Below are 18,289 nucleotides of genomic sequence, written 5' to 3'. Positions count from 1 at the left end.
CCTCAAGAACCTGCAGGACCCCGGACCTCGAGGACCGAGTGTGCCCACCCCTGGTCTAAGGGAACTGAAGCTCTAGATATTGTTAATATAAATCCCAGTTGTGCACCACAATATATTTTAATATGGTAGAAAAGTTCATTTATTGCAATAGTTCAATTCAATAGGTGCAACTCATTTAGATAGGAATAGGAACATATTTTTCAGAAGGCCAATTCCTACCTGTCTTTATTCAAAACAGCATGGAAACATAATAATAATAATAATAATAATAATAATAATAATAATAATAATAATAATAATAATAATAATAATGTATGAAGTAATACTACTTTTTCCAGAAATCTATTTGTAGATTTTGTTAGTTGTAACCAAAATAATAATAAATAAATCATGAAATATTTGACTGTGTTTACCTCTTCTTGCTCGGGTGTCGGTCAGCATCGTATATCTTCTCAGCAATGCTTTCTGGGGGGTCAAGGCCTTGTGTTGAGTTAACTGCCGAGTCACAGACCATTGAGTCTTGGGAGCGGAATGCCATTAACCCATCATAACGTTCAGCAGTGATTTAGGATGGTAGCTGTCGCTGGCTTCTGAAAAAAGGCAACGCTTTAACTTAACAAATACAACAGGCCGACTTGTGACATTTAGCCTTCATGCTGTCATTTCCTTGCAGTCGTGTAGCATTTTACCCTAATCTATTCTCTATATATATCATAGAAAAACAATTGATCGTTGAAATTCTTGATCAGTGACATTGTTTGATGAGACATTCTTCGTGTATTGACACCCCAGCCTCGGTATTCCCCTTTGAAGCAACTTTAAGCAGGAGCTCAGGTGAAGCTTTTGAGAACAATGTCTGCCTTGAAGGTGATTGTCAACTTCTCGCTCAGACCAACTCTAATTACAAACTGTCAGACACACAATACACTAAGGCACACAATACTGGGCTGCCTTACCTCATTCTTTCATGTGTCCAACACTTTGGAAGCTGATCAACGACGAGTGACCCGGCAGCAAACTACTGAATGGTTATTGCAGTTTATCTCAGTCACTTTGGTACTCAGATCAGAATAAAAATTTGCAAAACAGTAAGTAGTGACTACGTTTACATGCAGTCAATATTTGGGTTAAGGTTAGAATTTTGGTTTCGGAAACAATGGAGGTAACACGTTTACATGCGTGGCGGACAGAGTTACTCCCGTTTACATGCTCATTTGTGCTCGATTGGAATACCCCGTTCGGACCACGACGCGCGGTCAACGTAATTATGTAAAAAAACGTAACTTACTATATGATCAACAAAAAAAACATATTTATGTCACTCACCACGCTAAATAAAGTAGTCGGTTTCCTCCTTGCTTCAGAAGTGTGGTTCTTTGCTGCGGGCGTCATGTTTGTTGACATCGGCTTGAGAAGCACGGACATATATACTTGTATTTATTGTATGTGTATATATGCACAAACTGTGGCGTTTTCACCGTAGAGACAAAATAATAGGGGTGGGAATCTTTGAAAATCTCACGATTCGATTTTATTCAGATTTTTGGGTGTGCGATTCGATTCAAAATGGATTTTCGATTAAGAAAGATTTTTGATACAAAATTATTTGATTGACAATGATTTTTGCTTCAATTTATAGATGTTCAAGGAATCGTAATGATCTACCCCAGTCTGACTCGCTAATGCTAATTAGTGCTCTACTCGCGGCACTTTTATCACTCAAAAGAACGGCTCCACACTGCCAAAAAACAACTTTTTTGGAATCACTTGATCGTGACTTTTTCCTTCTACTCTCTAATGTGGCTACAACTTAACAGTGTATCAGACCGCGTGGAACCACACTGCCCCTAAGTAGCCAAATCAGGTACAACATGAACAGCGCTCCCAGTAAAGGCACACACAAACAAAGGGAAGACAGTATAAAATAATTCAAATAAAATCAATTTTGGGACATTTAAAATCGATTTTGAATTGTACTAAATGAGAATCACGATTCTTATGAGAATCGATTTTTATGGCACACCCCTACAAAATATCGTGGAAACTGAGTGAGTAGGACGGCGCTACGCATACAAGTCGTTACGACAAAGACCAAGATTCCTTGTGAATACAAATAAGCTAAGAAGAGGAAAATGAGACAAAGAAGTTGTGAGCATGCGCACAACGAAAAGCCACGCCCTGTTGATTTGAGGTATTCCGATTGCGTTTATATGAACCACTATTCCAGTTATGAAAGGGGTAACCCAAGGGACTTATTCTTAAAGAAAGAAAGAAAGAAAGAAAGAAAGAAAGAAAGAAAGAAAGAAAGAAAGAAAGAAAGAAAGAAAGAAAGAAAGAAAGAAAGAAAGAAAGAAAATCTTGAATTTACATAGACAAACAATATTTAGATAAACCGCAGCAGAATTTTTGTCCTACTTAAGCCAGTAATGCTGGACCATGTGAGGAAGAGACACTGCTGGTATCAACAGGAAAAGGGAAATGAGGAAGGGGCTTATTATCTCTTATCCCAGTTTGTGCACTTTTTCTCTGCATCTCTTGGGCCAAATGGAACAGGCCGAATCTCCATGGCAGCAGACAATCACTCCACACAGTTGGCAGAAACTGTGACATTTTTACATGGGGCGAAAGAAATTGGTGGGGCACCAACAATTTGGGAAACCTACAGTGCTCTCTTTTATTGCTTGATGTGTCCGTTTGTCCTCCAATTTATCTTAGAATGACTCTGGATGGCTGGATTGTTCAAAATTGTTATTTTTCTCCCGTATGTAAGTGACCATTCGCTAAGCCATTTCGACAGAAACACAGACAATGCAGCAAAGAAGAGGTTTTAATAGAGCGTTGACACTTTTCAAGCACCGCTAAATTAATTTCACTTTGTGGCTTTTCACAGTTACGAGCTGCACCTGCAGCAATGAGCCAATCGGAGGATGACAAAGTATGACAAAACATTTTTCCGGGATGGGAGAAGACAATGGTAGTCCGATAGAGTACAATCCGCGTTTAGGGAAGAGAATGGGGCAGGACTTTAAAAAGTATCAAAGAAAAGTATTCTTTGAACAACGGCTGATTTTGCTTATTGGCTATTGTTACTTGGAAGAATATTAAATGATCTTGAATCTTATCCAGGTCAACTTGAGATTATTTAAGTCAATTTATCTCTAGCCCCTGTATATAATACAAACTGGAAAGAAAGAAAAACAACACCATCTGGTAGGGCACTGCCCCCCCCCCCCCCCCCTAGAGACACTGACAGCAAATGATGTAACTCCATTCACTGTAAGGCACAATGTATTAAATAGTGTAGCGAATGATAGCGTGTGTAAGTCACCATCAAAATGCTTTACGTGATATTGATTGCAGACACTAGAAAACAGTGAGGCTAAATAAAAAGGACCAAATCTGTTCTCTTAGGTCCGCCCTTGCAGGCTGCCATAAATCTGGACACCCCCTCTCTCCATTCCCAAAGGGACATTTACTGCCACCAGCATTCTGACTCAACTCCCGATCCCTCCATCCCATCCTATCCTTTTTTGTTGTTCACACCTTTTGTCTGTTCATGCGCCCTTTTCCTCTTTCCTGTCCAGTCTATTTTGTGAATTTCCTACTTTTACCATCCAAGGTCACAAAGGTCCCCCGTTGTAGGTGCGGAGCTGACACAGCAGCGACAAGTTTCAATAAACTTGTGATGAAATGATTGACAACGGTCAAAGAGCTGCAGAGCAGCACAATGGAAGACTGAAAATAAATGGACGCATTTGTACTGAGTGAGGTGTCCAGTGTAATATTGTTGGGGGAAAGTTTATTCAAAGGAATTTGATAATTCTGTAGAGTGATGCTTTTTCGATTTGACTCTCTGTAAACTACGACATATAATAAACCACACAAAAACTAAAAGTTGTCAGTGGAAAGCAAATTATTTAGGAACATGCTATTTTCTAATTCCACTTCTTCCACGCAATTGTATTTTTTTTGTTCAGGCAAAAAAAAAAAACATAACAAAAGCCTGATCAATTGTGTGAATTGATTTAAATCTTAATCAATTTTGGCTTATGGTTAGGGTCAAACCTAAATCCGGCCCTCCACATCATTTTATGTGGCCCACAAAAGAAAATCATGTGTGTCAACTTCCATGATTCTTGCTCAAATTTGTCCCAGAATTTTAAATTGTCACGGTTGGGTAGGGTTAGAGTTGGGGGTTAGCGTTATGGACACAAAACAAATGTTGACACAGATAGATTTGAGTCAATATATTTCAACGAACCTGACCCAAACAATTGTAATTTGGTTGGCTCAACATAAAATGATAAAGTGGTTCCAGCATTATCTGAAAAAATAACAACAGACAAAATACAATAGTGTTAACAGGAAGTAAATCTCATTTCCAGTTGGAGACAATTGTTATGGTTCGCGGTTAAGTAGAGCTGGCAGGCGATTACATTTTTTTAATCGTAATTAATCCCATGACTTCAATAACTAACTCATGATTAATTGCAAATTTTATATCTGTTCTAAATGTACAATAAATTAAAATTATACTATAAATAAATAAACATTACATACTTTTTTGTTAACATAAAAGTACAACATTTTTAACCTAATATACCTTTTAGTTAATTGATATAGTAATTTCATAGTAAATCATATTTATTTGTAGTTAAACTTAAATAGAAAAAAAAAGTGTGAGACATTGATTTGTGTTGGTCATTTTTCTGCCAGTAGATGGCATATGAGTTGAGGTAATTTTGACACCCCTAGTTAATGTCACAGGGTAAAGTTTGGGTGGCGGACCCAAATGCAGGGAAGCAGGGCAAGGAGGCAGAGGTGATGGACAAAAAAGGAATTTAATTATTCAAAACAAAAGCAAACTCCAAGTGGCAGTAAAACAAAACGTGGGGAGGACAACAAGGCAAAAACTGGCAGCATGACGGGAAGAAAACAACAATGAACCGATGCAGACAGAGGGGAGACAGGAGACTAAATACACACACACACTAATGACACAACAAGACACACCTGGGGCAAGACACAAGTGGCTGAGGGCACTGATTGGCTGATACGAGGAAGGGCAGTATGACACTTAACAAAACCAAGGGAGACACACAAGGAAAAACAGAACCCAAACATGACAGTTAAAAGGATGGAGGCTCCACACAAAATTTTGTGGAGCTGGCACGGGCATGGGTCCTGCTTCTCTTTTCCCCTCCCCCAAAGCCTCCCCTCAAAAGTATACAAGACATCATGTTACCTTCTAATCAGGACACTAATAAAAGTGTTGCTGAAGCGCAGGAAGACATGTGCTTGGGGTTAGGATTTGAATTATGCAGGAGATTAAAACTAGGGTCATGGTTAGTAGTCAAGTCCCTGTTTTCTTTTTCTTTTTACATCCATACTATCTTTTGGTGAACAAATATGGAAATATGAAGAGTAGAAATGTAATTTATGCATTGGGCTCTCTGTTTACCAGCCAGTACCTCCACTATGTTGATTGCGGAGAGTCTCTAACCGCAAGAACGCAAATGAGACTATTTCTAAAAATATCTCTTGTCACATGGAGACAGGAGAAGAAGGCATCAAAAGAACAAAAGCAACCTTTTAAGCATTGGAATGTTGCAAGTGAAACGAGTACTTATCATTCGCATGGACATACAAAAGGGAGTGTGATGTTATTTGGCCAGCGAAACGCTCTTACATGCATTTAATGCTTTCGAGAGCATGCCCAATGAGTGGCATGCGGGCCAAATGTGTCCATTAAAACAAACCTTCATGAAGGGCTGCGTCAATGAGTCAGAGAGCTTGTGCAGTCATCAGTGCAATCAGGTCCCCAGGCACTGTGTGCTGCTGATAATCACCACTGAAGACAAAATCGAGCACTGATAAAAGAGCCCATAAACGGCTGCTAAACAATCTTGCCTCTTTGTGTGTTTTGGATGGCAACGCGAAAGACTCCAGACCTCGTTCGATGCTTTTTCGAACCCTTTAAACGAGTCCACTGTGACATGGCATGCTCACTAAACAGCACAAGTGCACTTTGTGTTTGGGGTAATACCACATGACATTCCGCTAAATGCCCTGCGGACCCCCAACCCCCGTAGTATTGCAGCTTCTTCTTTATTGGTGGTGATGGAGACAGACAAGGGTCGCCGTGGTAACCACACACTCAGCTGGATGCAGGACCTCATCTGCCCATGAGGAAACTGCCCTACATCTCAGCTGACATTTGGCAGCCTTGATCGTCTACAGTGCGTTTTGCAGATGGGGGCGGGGGCAACTCATGCTAGGACAAATACATTTATTATTTCTGCCTTTGGCACCAATGTGTGCATTTGGATGCATCAAAGCTCGCTCCAGGGGGCGCGATGTCTCATATGCAGCATCAAAGTCTGAGCCTCAGTTTTCTATTTAGTATTCCACTCCAACAGAATAAAAAAAAAAAAGAAATTATTTTTTTCTCTTTGCTGCTCATTGTTTTTACATCTTTGAATTCAAAAATAATATCATATTCATAAAAAAAAAGAGGCTTTGTTACTCTTCTTTCACACATACTGTATGATGTATTGCAATGGAGACGTGAGATTGATCCTGAAAGAAAAAGCTGGAAAAAACAAAACAAAAATAATAATAATAATGAAATTAATGTGTAATAAGTGTGTAATTACAGTCTTATGTTTACTAAATGTTTACTTCATCACTAAATTGATGGAAAAAAATAATAATAGACAGATTTCCAATATGGACAAAATGCAATTGTTGTTACTTTGAATAAATACTAAGAACCACAGATGATAAACTATTTTCGTGACTGGCACAAACCTGGCACGACATGTGGTCTAAATTTGCGCAGAGCTATTAGACTGAGGGTTGATAATTCCTCAGACACGTCTCATATTATTCAACTTTTCCATATACTAGAATAGTTCTCAAATGTGTAATGTGTGTCTGTGACATGCATTCGTCAAAATTGACTTTGGATCTAATATTTCTGCTGTCCCTAAATCAGAAAAAAAAAAGCTCTGTTCAAAAAAGCCTGTTTTAGGGGCGTGTCACTTTTATGTAAATAGCTGCACCAGGCCACGCCTCGGACATACCCTTCTCTCTCGAAGGGGCTTTGATTTTGGCTCTGCTAGCCATGCGCTAATGTTGTGAATGGAAACGACTTAGCGGCCATGGCGAGCAGAAGCAGTGTGTGGTACAACCGTACCAATTTGAGCCAGACAGACATGTCTTTTACACAATTTTAATACGTGGAAATGGAAAAGTGGCATAACCTTTTACCGTAAGAAAAAGTAGCATAACGTTACTACGCAGACTATGTTGTAGCGTTAGTTTGCGATTGTTTAGGCAGTGGTTATTTTGGCGTAACCGGCAACTCTCCTGCGAGTGTTATTTTGCCGTGAAAGTCTCTGATTTGCCGCGAATGCTTGTAGACATTTACAAGCGGTTATGAATAACACAAATGTGAACATTTAGGCCACTGCGCAGTCGCAACGTGCAAGACGTCTCGTCGAGACCACTTAGCGGCCGGTTAGCATCACAAAGTCACGTCAACTAGGTGGCGAGTTGCCAGTAACAGAAAATTAACCACCGCGGATTGTATCTTGACCAAACAATACGCAACCGCTTCAGTATTATCCAACCACCATCTGCTTTATCATATCTGACCTCTTGTAACCAACCAACTTCCACACGACAAAGTAGCTCCCACTTTAGGCACAAAAAATACACCTGTAATATGGTAGAAGGTATGATATGGCACATAGGAAGGAAGGCTAAATCAAAATAAAATGTTAAACTTACATCTTTCACGTTTGCAGTCGTATCACACCGTTGGGACCGATACATTATATTTGCAAATCCAGCTCTGAACAGGCTTTTCATAAACAAAACAGTCCTTTGAGAAATGATGTCGGTACACGTCCTTCAAAAATAAAATAATAAAATTAATCCACTGTCTTCTCAAAGACTCGGACGACAGAGTAACCTTTTCTTCATGATCGTTGTTCCCCCATTGTTCTGAGTATGCGAGCAGAAAAAAAAAAAAAGAAGAAGCAGCCATTTTCTCCAATTTCTGTGGGTGTGACAAACCTTTACCAGAGGCGGTGCCACTAACCCGAGGGGGCGGGGTCAAGTGCACTTCCGTGTCTTTTTGACGTCACTAAGTCACAGAAGTTTAATCTGCCCGTTTGAGGCACACGTTTTAGAAAGGAGGAGAAAGCTAAAGAAGTCGCAGACGGACATTTTTTTCACACCTGGTTGGAATGTAGACTATGTAGGGATGGGTACCGAAAACGGTACTTTTTGTGGTGTGGACCGATTTGGGTCGGTACTTCCGAGCACCGATTCCCGTAAAATCAAATGGTGCCATGTTTCGGTTATGAAGCACGTCTTTCAAAGTTATGTGCGGGGATGGAAGAGTTGACGATTTTCCACGGCGCACTTGAACGCAACATTATACATGCACCAGCGCAGGACTTCACGCACTAAGAAAACATTACCGGGTTTTGAAAACGAGAGAGATTTTTGCGGCACCAAGCCAAAGAAATACAGTTTCTGAAGTATGCAGGCTGACAATGCACGCCTTGAACGGGACGTGTCGGCGCCGTCCTCGCTGTATGAGGAGCCCGCGCACGTCTTCCCCCACCGATCGAATCATGCTGGAAGGCATATAGACATTGCAATTTGGATATACTACTGGTGATCATATTTAAATTAGCAAAAGATTGTGGCCAAAATGTAAAAAAAGAAATTCTCTTTGTTCATGTCATGCCCTCTTACAACTGTTTTTTTTTTTTTATATTTGAGTCCAACGTGGGTTCAAACTTCGAGCTCATAGCGCAGCAGGCTTTACGTTCTTGAAAAACAACTGCACAAGAAACTAAGATAACATAATTTATATATTTACTGTTGTTCATTGCACAAAACTTTGATTCACACTTTGTTTTTGTGTAATATGAACTTATGTTTATTAATTATACTTCAGTAATTGTAAAATGTTAAACCTTTAGTTTACTATTCCTTTCTGGCTCATTTAAATGAAATTTTATTTTACTTTTTATTTGTCAAGTTTTATATATTGAAAGATAATTTTTAAATATATATTTTTTTAAGATTTTACTATTAAACAATGATGAACATTTACTACCACCAAAATTAATAAACAAAATTTAACAAATAAAAAAATAATTAGAAAAGAGAGAGAGTAGGAAAAAAAAAAGAAAATTGGTACCATTGAGTACCGGTATCGATTCCCAGGTACCAAGTATTAGAACAGTACCGATTCAAATTCTATTGTACACAGCCGGGGATGCCTATTATTGATAGAAACCCCCACTAAAGTGCATTTTCCTACTATGAGACCTTTAAAACAGCTCAGTTTGCGTCATTGACGTGAACACAGTTGACCTTGTTCAAAACATAATCTCTCATTCCCCGTCCGGAAAAGGACGCAGCAATCCAGAATGAGTTACTAACCACCACAGATGACCTATGACCTCATGTATCTAGCCCTACTATCTACTATGTGCCACCCCCACTCCATACTGTAGTTGCATGCCGACCAGTGTAATTATTCAAAAACCATAATAATGATGATAATACTAATAATAATGTGTTCAACGAATTGATTTCATTGAATCCAACTTTAGAAACATGAACTTGATGACTTAAAGAATGGCGGTCAAACTGTAGTGGCGGTTAAAGGTCTTGGTGACGTACTGCAGGGCGGCGGTTCCACAGTCACAAGCGTCCAGACGACGATAGCAGCGTCCCGCGTGGGAGATAAGCGGCAGACAGAAAGAAGCACAGCTCCAGCCAGCCAACACATGAAAAGGAATTTTCTAGGCTGATTTGGCTGCGCCCCCTTATCCCCTCCAATCAATCACGCACACACAAACACACCTCAAATCGCATTCTCATCACATACCAAGTAATAAAAGCAAAAGGGACTTTTTTTTTCCAGGCAAAAAAATGCACCAGTGATAACAGTGTTTTCTATTGATTGCATCGCTGTAGCACGGCTTTTCTCCAGGTACTCGGGCCTCCTCTGCACTTCCCGAAAACATGCACGTTTGCTTCATTGAACACTCTGTAGTGTCAGCAAGATAGAAAAGCACATGCAAAGTTAACACATGCTGTGCTTTCTGACAATTCTGACAGTTGCTTCCCTCGATTATAAATTGTGACCACCGCATTCTGAGTTATGGTGAGGTTGAGCAGGTTTGGCCTTTTTCACACACACACACACAATTTCTGTCTCCTCTCAAAGACAAAACACATCCTTGGGTCCAATGTTATCTTTCGTTGTTGTTGCTGTCTGGGTCTCACTGTCTTCTCACTACAGGATGTGTGACAGCCCGGTTTTTTTGCAAACGCTTCCAACATCCTCTTCTGCCATTTTCCACCAACTCTCCTGTTCCTTTGAAGGGGTTTTCGTTTTATCACCTCATCGCGCAACCCCACCTCGCCTTCATCTCATCCCCCGTGTGGTTTCCGCCCACTCTCCCAGAGATGGGCTTTATCAGAGCGGAAGTAGCAGAGGTCGGCTTCCTGTCCCACATCGCCACGGCAACATCATGGCGCTAATGTCGAAAGAGTCAGACTGCTGATGAAATATTCAGTGAAGACAGCAAAAGATCATAACATACATTTTTCATTGAAAGCCCCAAGAGGTGTCCAATACTGTTATCTTTTTCGTGTGTGTGTGCCCACCCATGTGCTTCTTCCTGTGCTTGGATCAGCAGCTGTAATTGGTTTTCTGAGTGCATTTGGCTCTACGTGAGCAAGTAGCATCATTCCAACCACAATGAAGTTTTTTTTTTATTGCATGAAATATGCAGGCAGGCACAAGCGGAGCCACCATTAGGCAATTTCATCATCGGCACAAAAAAGCACGCAGTCGTCACAGCTCAGGCAAAACTTAAGTGCAGAAAACAGTACAGTATGTAGAAAAGTAGAGTTGCAAAATACTGTAAAGCAAATGTCATGTTGTGAAAATAGGTCAGGCTTAATACAACACAATGTTGTGTCTTTAAGTATAAGGTAAAATGTATACTGTGTGTCCAATTTTTTGTGTGAATATTATAGAACATAAATAATAAACCACCACTATAATGCTGTTAAATTGTCGCGGCCCTGCTGCGTCACAGATTTTTCTGGTAAGCAGGTCGGGTTATTACAGTTATTACTTTATTTTTGTTTCATATACTGTTTGTAGAATATTTTTTATTTCTTGCTCTCTTTCAATATATTATTTGTGTTTAAATGTTAGTGTAATAAGAAAGTGACATCATGAAGTTATGAATAAGGTATGGGAGTAAATAAGTTTTAGTTGTCACATTGTCACCCTCATAAAACAATGGCCTAGGTCATGTTTTTTCATTTTTTCCAGAAAACACAACAAACTGAACTAAATAATGATTACATTATATTAATTTCATTTCAGGGCTAGAATCAAATGTTTTGTAGGGATGTTGCTGATTTGATGAGTTGGCCAGCATCCTCAGAAGATATTGGCAAAATATATATTGACTTAGTGTCATGTCTGGGAAGATCTGGTTTTGGTTGAGGGTTCCGATTGGTCCTGAGTGGGTTCCAGCCCTTCCGGGTTGACCAATCCGGGCCCTCAGCCACTTATGCCTGGCCCCAGGTGTGGCTAGTTACCCAATTAGTGTGAGTGTATTTAATTCCCGGGTGGTGATCAGTCGGCGTGGGATCATTGCCGCTTGTCACGGTCACCCCCGGAGTTCTTGCTGTCATTTTGATTTTGTATCTTTTCAGTTTGTTGTTTAGTTAGCATTAACCAGTACCCTGGTTAGTGTTTTCTGTAAAATAAAGCACGCCAGTTTCGCACTCCTGCTGTGGTTCTCCTGCCTCCCTGCATTTTGGGTCCTCCACTTCACACGCCGACAGACACCACGCCGCTCCGTGACCACACCGTGACACTTAGTCCATTATTGCAACAAAAAATGACTTTAATCTGAACATTTGTTTGAATATAAAAGATAGGAGTGCATTGAATTGAACCGTATCGTTCCACTTTTGAATCTATTGAGCTACATATCGAATCGTCTTTTATTGAAAGATATATATCTTTGAAGGAAATGCCACATTTACAGTACTGACAAGTACATTTTTATACAAGAAACTCATTGCATCATACCGTTTTAAACTGAGTTCTATCATGTCCACTGAAGCGAAACGAATCGTTCCATTTTAAAATCAAACCGTCCTTGAATCATACTGAACTCTCAGTCAGCTGTAGAATAGATGTCAAAATTCTGCTACTGGTCTGTAAATCTCTGTTTGGGTCCTGAATACATTAAAGAAATGCTGATTGATTATAAACCCAGTAGGGCTCTGATAACTACAAACACGGGTCAATTAGTGGAACACAATGTTTAAAGTAAATATGGTGAAGCTGCATTTAGCTGCTATGCTGCACCCAAATGGAATAAGCTGCCAATAGAACTGAAGTCAGCCCGGAGTGTAAATGCTTTTAAATCCAGGTTACAAACTTTGCCCCCCCCCCCCCCCCCCCCTATACCTTTGATTAGGGTCTTCTAAACATTTTTAAATCAGATTTTTGGATTAATGAACTTAAAAAAAAAAAGATCGGTACATGTTAAAAAAACATAGGCTATATATGTGTATGGAATACCCAGAAAATGCGAACTCATGAGTGCCTCAAACCTCCGAACTGTGAGGCAGACGTGCTAACCACGAGGGCACCATGCTGCCCAGTCTAGTTTGATATCAATTATAACATTGTTGTAGTGACTATTTATGAGGACACCTGTCTATAACTGCAGTAAAAAAAAAATATATATATATTTTTTTTAAAAGCCATCAAACGATATATATTTTTTGAAATTCCTGTAAGCATACTTTGTAACCAAATAATGGCAAACTATTGTATCTTTGAGGCACAATTTAGTGTAGTGTTTATGACGCAACATGCCAGTTGTGTATGTGGAGTATGTATAATTTGCAATATTTATACGTTTGGAATATCTTAAAAAAACAACAACAAAAAACAGTAAAAAGCACTTTACCCAAAATGTACTTCAATTACTGTCTTCTTCCACGAAATAAAGTCTACACAGGTGTGTGTGTGTGTGTGTGCGTGCGTGCGTGTGGTGAGAGTGGGTGCGCCGTGCCAGTGTAAAGGACATCTTCAGTGACTCCACTAAAATGCATTTTCATCTTCTCATCACCGTCTACACATGTGAAGCATCCAACACTTCTAACATCTTATCTGTGGGAGCCCTGTATCGTCACTGATTGCAACATTCGTGACATTGTTTATAGGCTGTAACAAGACAACATGGCGTCTGCGGAGGTTCACTTGAGAAAGACGACTTTTGAAATTAAGAAGTAAAACCAGCGTATGACGAAGAAAGAAAGAAGCTGTTGCAAAAGAACAGGAAGTGAGTGTGTTTTTGCCTTCAAGAACAAATTGTACCACTTTGGCGTCCTAATTTGCTGAGCTCGTTTAGCTCCACATGAGCAAGTTGCATCAGTCCAACTGAGTTTTCATTGCATAAAACATGCAGGAAGGCACACGCTCAAAAGCCATTAGCCAATGAGGTGTGCATTCATACATATAAAAGCCCTCTAAGTATTTTGCATTGTTTTATTTATTCAAATTGTATTTATCTAATTGGTGACAAATTCTCAAATGTATATAATAACGGGGGGGAAGGGGGTATAATATTAGATAACTACAGATTGATCACATGACCAATAAAAAGCAGAGGGGCAACAAACAGAAGCATAATCTGCCACTTCCTGTATTTATACTTCATTGTTTAGTTTGCCCTCTGACCGCCTCCCACCTCAATCTTTCAGTCAATGATTTACTCAAATCAACCGTTCCTTTTCCTTTTTCGTGTTTGACTGCAATTGTCAGTCAATGGTCAGAGGCCTTTTTGTGAGCTGGTGATCTCATACCAACACAAACATACAGTTAAACAAATGCTGTCCACAAGTAGCACTTCTAGTGAAGTGGTGTCATATAAGAGCAGCATTCTTGTGATCTGGGTTCCGTTCCCAGACAGTGCATGTGTGTCTGTAATACGATCTGATTTTATTAACCAGTGCAGTTTGAGGTTTCCTGCATGATCGACCACTAGAATGTGTCTTTTTCCACTCGGATCGCTCCTCGCGCAAAGCCTTTGCGTTAGCTGTGGGAGAAGCATTAAACCAAGGAGCATTTTGTTCCTATCAAGACCACAAGCATTCGTGTCGCTGCCGAGCCAAACCTGAGCCGCGATTCAAAATTAAGTGAACATCAATCTGGAGCTGCAGAATCCAGTTGGTACATGATAGACGATTGTTTGTACTGTAGTATGCATGCCAGGCCAGTAGTGGCAGCGTAACTTTTCAAGCTAAAGATTCCCTAAAGGTGGCACGTGAAAAGATGACAACTATGTGCCAGTGATAGATATATACAAACACGAGATGACGCACGTGCGCTGTGAGCCAATTTGAAGCAACGTCGTAACAGGGCGGCCATCTTGGGACAGGGCTACTTAATTACTCATAACATTACAGTCATTGGAGCACGGACTTTGAAAGAGCTGCAGATTGCTCAACTCTCTCAAATTCTCAGCCGATTTTCATTTGTGTTGTTAAGATTTGTCACAAGAGATGACACAAACAACTATGCCACGTTTTTCCACACAAAAAATCTACAATTTAAACTTAAGATGGCCGACCAGTGACGACGCTGCCGACTCCGCCTTGAGACATCTCGTGCTCGTATCTATGATTCCAGTGACTCCCAACCAGGTTCTGTGGCAAACTGGTGTGCCGTGCCCTAAGAGGTCATCAGAGGAGCCGCAGGAAATGATCCAATTCACTGAATTTGTCCGTATGATTGCTTAGTCATTACAAACATGCGTTTCTGTACAAAAACACAAAAGCAGATCGATCAGGATTTGGGATTTTGTCCTGTGGTCTATTTGAAATGAACATAGCTAAGATATTAACATTCCATCCCAAGGATGCATTTTTAATGTCTTTTAAGGATCCAGACATTCAATCCCAGTTACGTAGTTATATATATATATTTTAACATTTTTAGTGCGCGTAGTGTAAAGGAGGGCTGGTACTGAATGAAAATATAAATGTTGAGTTGATATACTAACATGTATCTAGATATATCGGCCTATAGCAAGATAACAAGTAATGAACATGTCAAGGCTGCTTGATAAAGATTTGACATCTTGCTAGTCTGGTGCTATTTCCAATGAGAAATGATATCACGCAACATTGCAAATATGACTTTTAGTAGGCTTTAACATGCATGTCCTTTTGCTTTCCTCTCTCCCATTCCAAAAACATGCATGTTGGGTACACTAAAGACTTTTAAGTCGTCAAATGGTGTGAATGTGAGACTGAATTATTGTGTGAAGGTAGATGTGCCCAGCAATTGGTTGGTGGCTAGTCTATGGTGTAACCCCCCCTACTCACTCACAGTTAGCTGGGATAGGCTCCAGCTTTCTCGTAACCAAGCGCCATATACATTTGATGGATGGCTGTATTAGTGTGGATTATGTGTGTTTGGCAGGAAGCTCACCAAAATATAGTTATAGTCATGAAAGCGCTCAAGAATGTACAAGACGAATGTACAATCCAACTGTCTTTTGGAAGCACTTTGAAAGAAAGCCAGGCCTTCTGTATAATTTATCATTTATTTTCCAACGGTTCCACACCCCCCCCCCCCCCCACACACACACACACTCAAAAAGGGGCCATGCTTAATGGCAAAAGTACTTACAACAGAGCGTGTTTACATATTTCATAAGTTCAACATGCAGGCTGGCAAAATAACGGTGCACGAGAATGACAAGGATTTTTTTGCTCTCATGTTCACACACACGCACTGCAGTCAATAGGGTGCATATGTGCATCTGTATGTCAAACTCACACATACATGTAAAGTATTGCTTCTTCCACACGCTCTCGCGTGTGTGTTGTTGTTAAGTAACAAGGCTCAAGGGACATCAGCTTGCCAAAAGGGGGAGCTTTTAATGGTGTAGCGCCTCTATATAATCTATATATTGGGAGTATGATTATCAGCTGCCCCTTTTACATAGAGTCGCCTCATTTGCTTTTGGAAACCCAGTGAACCCCCAAAATATTTGTGGTTCGGCATTTGTTAATTCGTTTTTTTGCGGATTTTTTTTTTAAGGGAATTTAAAAACTCCATATATTGATTTTTCAAACCCAGGACAACGCAACATCCCCCCCCCCCCATCACTTTGTCACCATCTTGCTGCTTCTTGATGACAAGGAACTATGTTAAAGTGAGTTTAGGAGTTGAATAGTTGTGCTATGATGAACCAGCAGGGCTCAGTCCCTATCCCCTGAAATAGCAGACGTTCACTCTCAATGTTTGATCACACCTAGGCGGTATTGTGACCCGTTTTGGGCTTTTTGATGGTTCTGACCAAGCCATTTCAAAATAAAATACTGCCCACGTTAAGCAGGTACACAAACACTGTCAATAGGCCCTAACTTGAGCATTATTCCTCTAAGATAAAAGTAGCAAAGGTCCGATTTTATGTGCTTTCATCTGCTTTATAGTTTCCGACAGTCCCTGTGGCACCATGCTGCCTCTCACAGGCCAGTCTTGGTACTACGTTTGCCTGTGGTTGTGGGGAGATCGCAAGCGTCGGTGGTGACATCATTATCTTATCGTCTGTTTTGCTGGTCATTGAGTAGCACAACACTTCAAAAAATAGTAAGTACAAGCTTACTCATCAAATGCCAGTTTTTCTACATTTTAAAATTGTTATATGTGTACCCCACTTAACTCTTTGACCGCCAAAAACGCTTAATAACGTTTAGTAAAATCCAAATGAGTGCCACCAAAGACGTTAAAAGACGTTCACTATGTTTTTTTTTAAACGAGTGGAGGAAAGCCTTGGCAAGCTGTGCTGAAAGTATCAAGCAGGTTGAGTTAGTATAATGACTATTTTTGGACACTAGATGGCAGCGATGACTCTCTTTGGACAAGATCGGGTAGGCGTCAGTAGAAGACGTGAGGCGGAACTAGAGTGTTGAGGGGAGAATGGATGAGGAAGCGAAAATGGCGACCGGTTGCAAGCAGCTCACGCTTGAGCATTTTTTTCAAAGACGAAAAGCATCGACCAATGCTAAAGAGCACATTGATGATGATGATGGTGACTCCGAGGTTGACGCCGAAGTTGGAAGCGTTGACGCGGCGGCTTTGATCGCGTCCTAAAGCCTCACCGGCTAGCGATGCTAACGGCGGAAAACGAGCACTTCTGCACAGGCGGACGTTCAATCGGACGATGAAGAGTACCCCGAGTCCAATGCATATTCATCGGAGGAGTGGGTACAGTCTGATCACAGAGAAGACACTGGTTCTGGACTACGATGCCACCATGAATGGAGTGGATAAGATGGATCAGAAAATCTACCACCCGGTATAGGAACTGAAGGACATGAGGAAGCCAGACGTAACACCAGGTCACCGTATCATGATCCTGAGAGTAGACTTGATGACAACATGGCCAAACACACACTGCAGTATATATCTACTACTCCCCGGAAAAAAAGGCCGGCAAGAAAGTGCCCGCAAAGGGGCAATCGCAGTGAAACTAATCTGTGGTGCAAATCCTGCTGCGTCCCCTTGCACGCAGGGGAGTTTTACACAATATACCTCACAAAAAGAAAAATTGTGTAGTTGAAAGATCCACACAATTGTAAATAGTACCACAGTTGCACACATTTGTAAATAGTTTGCCAAATTGTTTTGTCAAATTGTTACACTGTTGAATGTAAATAAACATATTTTGCTATCAAAAAACACTTTTTCATTGTTGGTGGTAGTGTTTTACAGAAGTAAAGCACTGTTTAGGTGTTTGTGGTATCATTCATGGAAAAAAAGGTGTCAAATTCACTAGAGTGCATGAAATAATATCGTTTCACAAAAAGCTTGATTTCTCCGTATTTTGGTCCAAAACAGAGCATTTGGATGAAACTAACCTATTTCCTATTGTTGATTACTGAAGAACGGAATAAGGTAGAAACAAACTTTTTTTTTCTGATGAAAGATGAGAGTTCAATCTTTCATTTGGTAGTATCTGTTTTCCATAGTCCAAACACAAAATTTTCTGTGGACCTTGAAAGATCAGTCAAAATGCTTAAATCTGCTGGCACCCACATGTTCTCTTTTCTGAAAATGCTTGGCAGTCAAAGAGTTAAGAGATCCCAACTAAAAGTTGTTGGAATATGCAAGTCCGAACAGTAGTTGGCAATGATG

This window comes from Leptonotus elevatus, chromosome 2 (assembly GCF_054856555.1).
Source record: "Leptonotus elevatus isolate MCC_2025b chromosome 2, RoL_Lele_1.0, whole genome shotgun sequence".
NCBI lineage: Eukaryota > Metazoa > Chordata > Actinopteri > Syngnathiformes > Syngnathidae > Leptonotus > Leptonotus elevatus.
The sequence above is the reverse complement of the archived record's forward strand: the minus strand, read 5'-3'. Positions refer to the sequence as shown.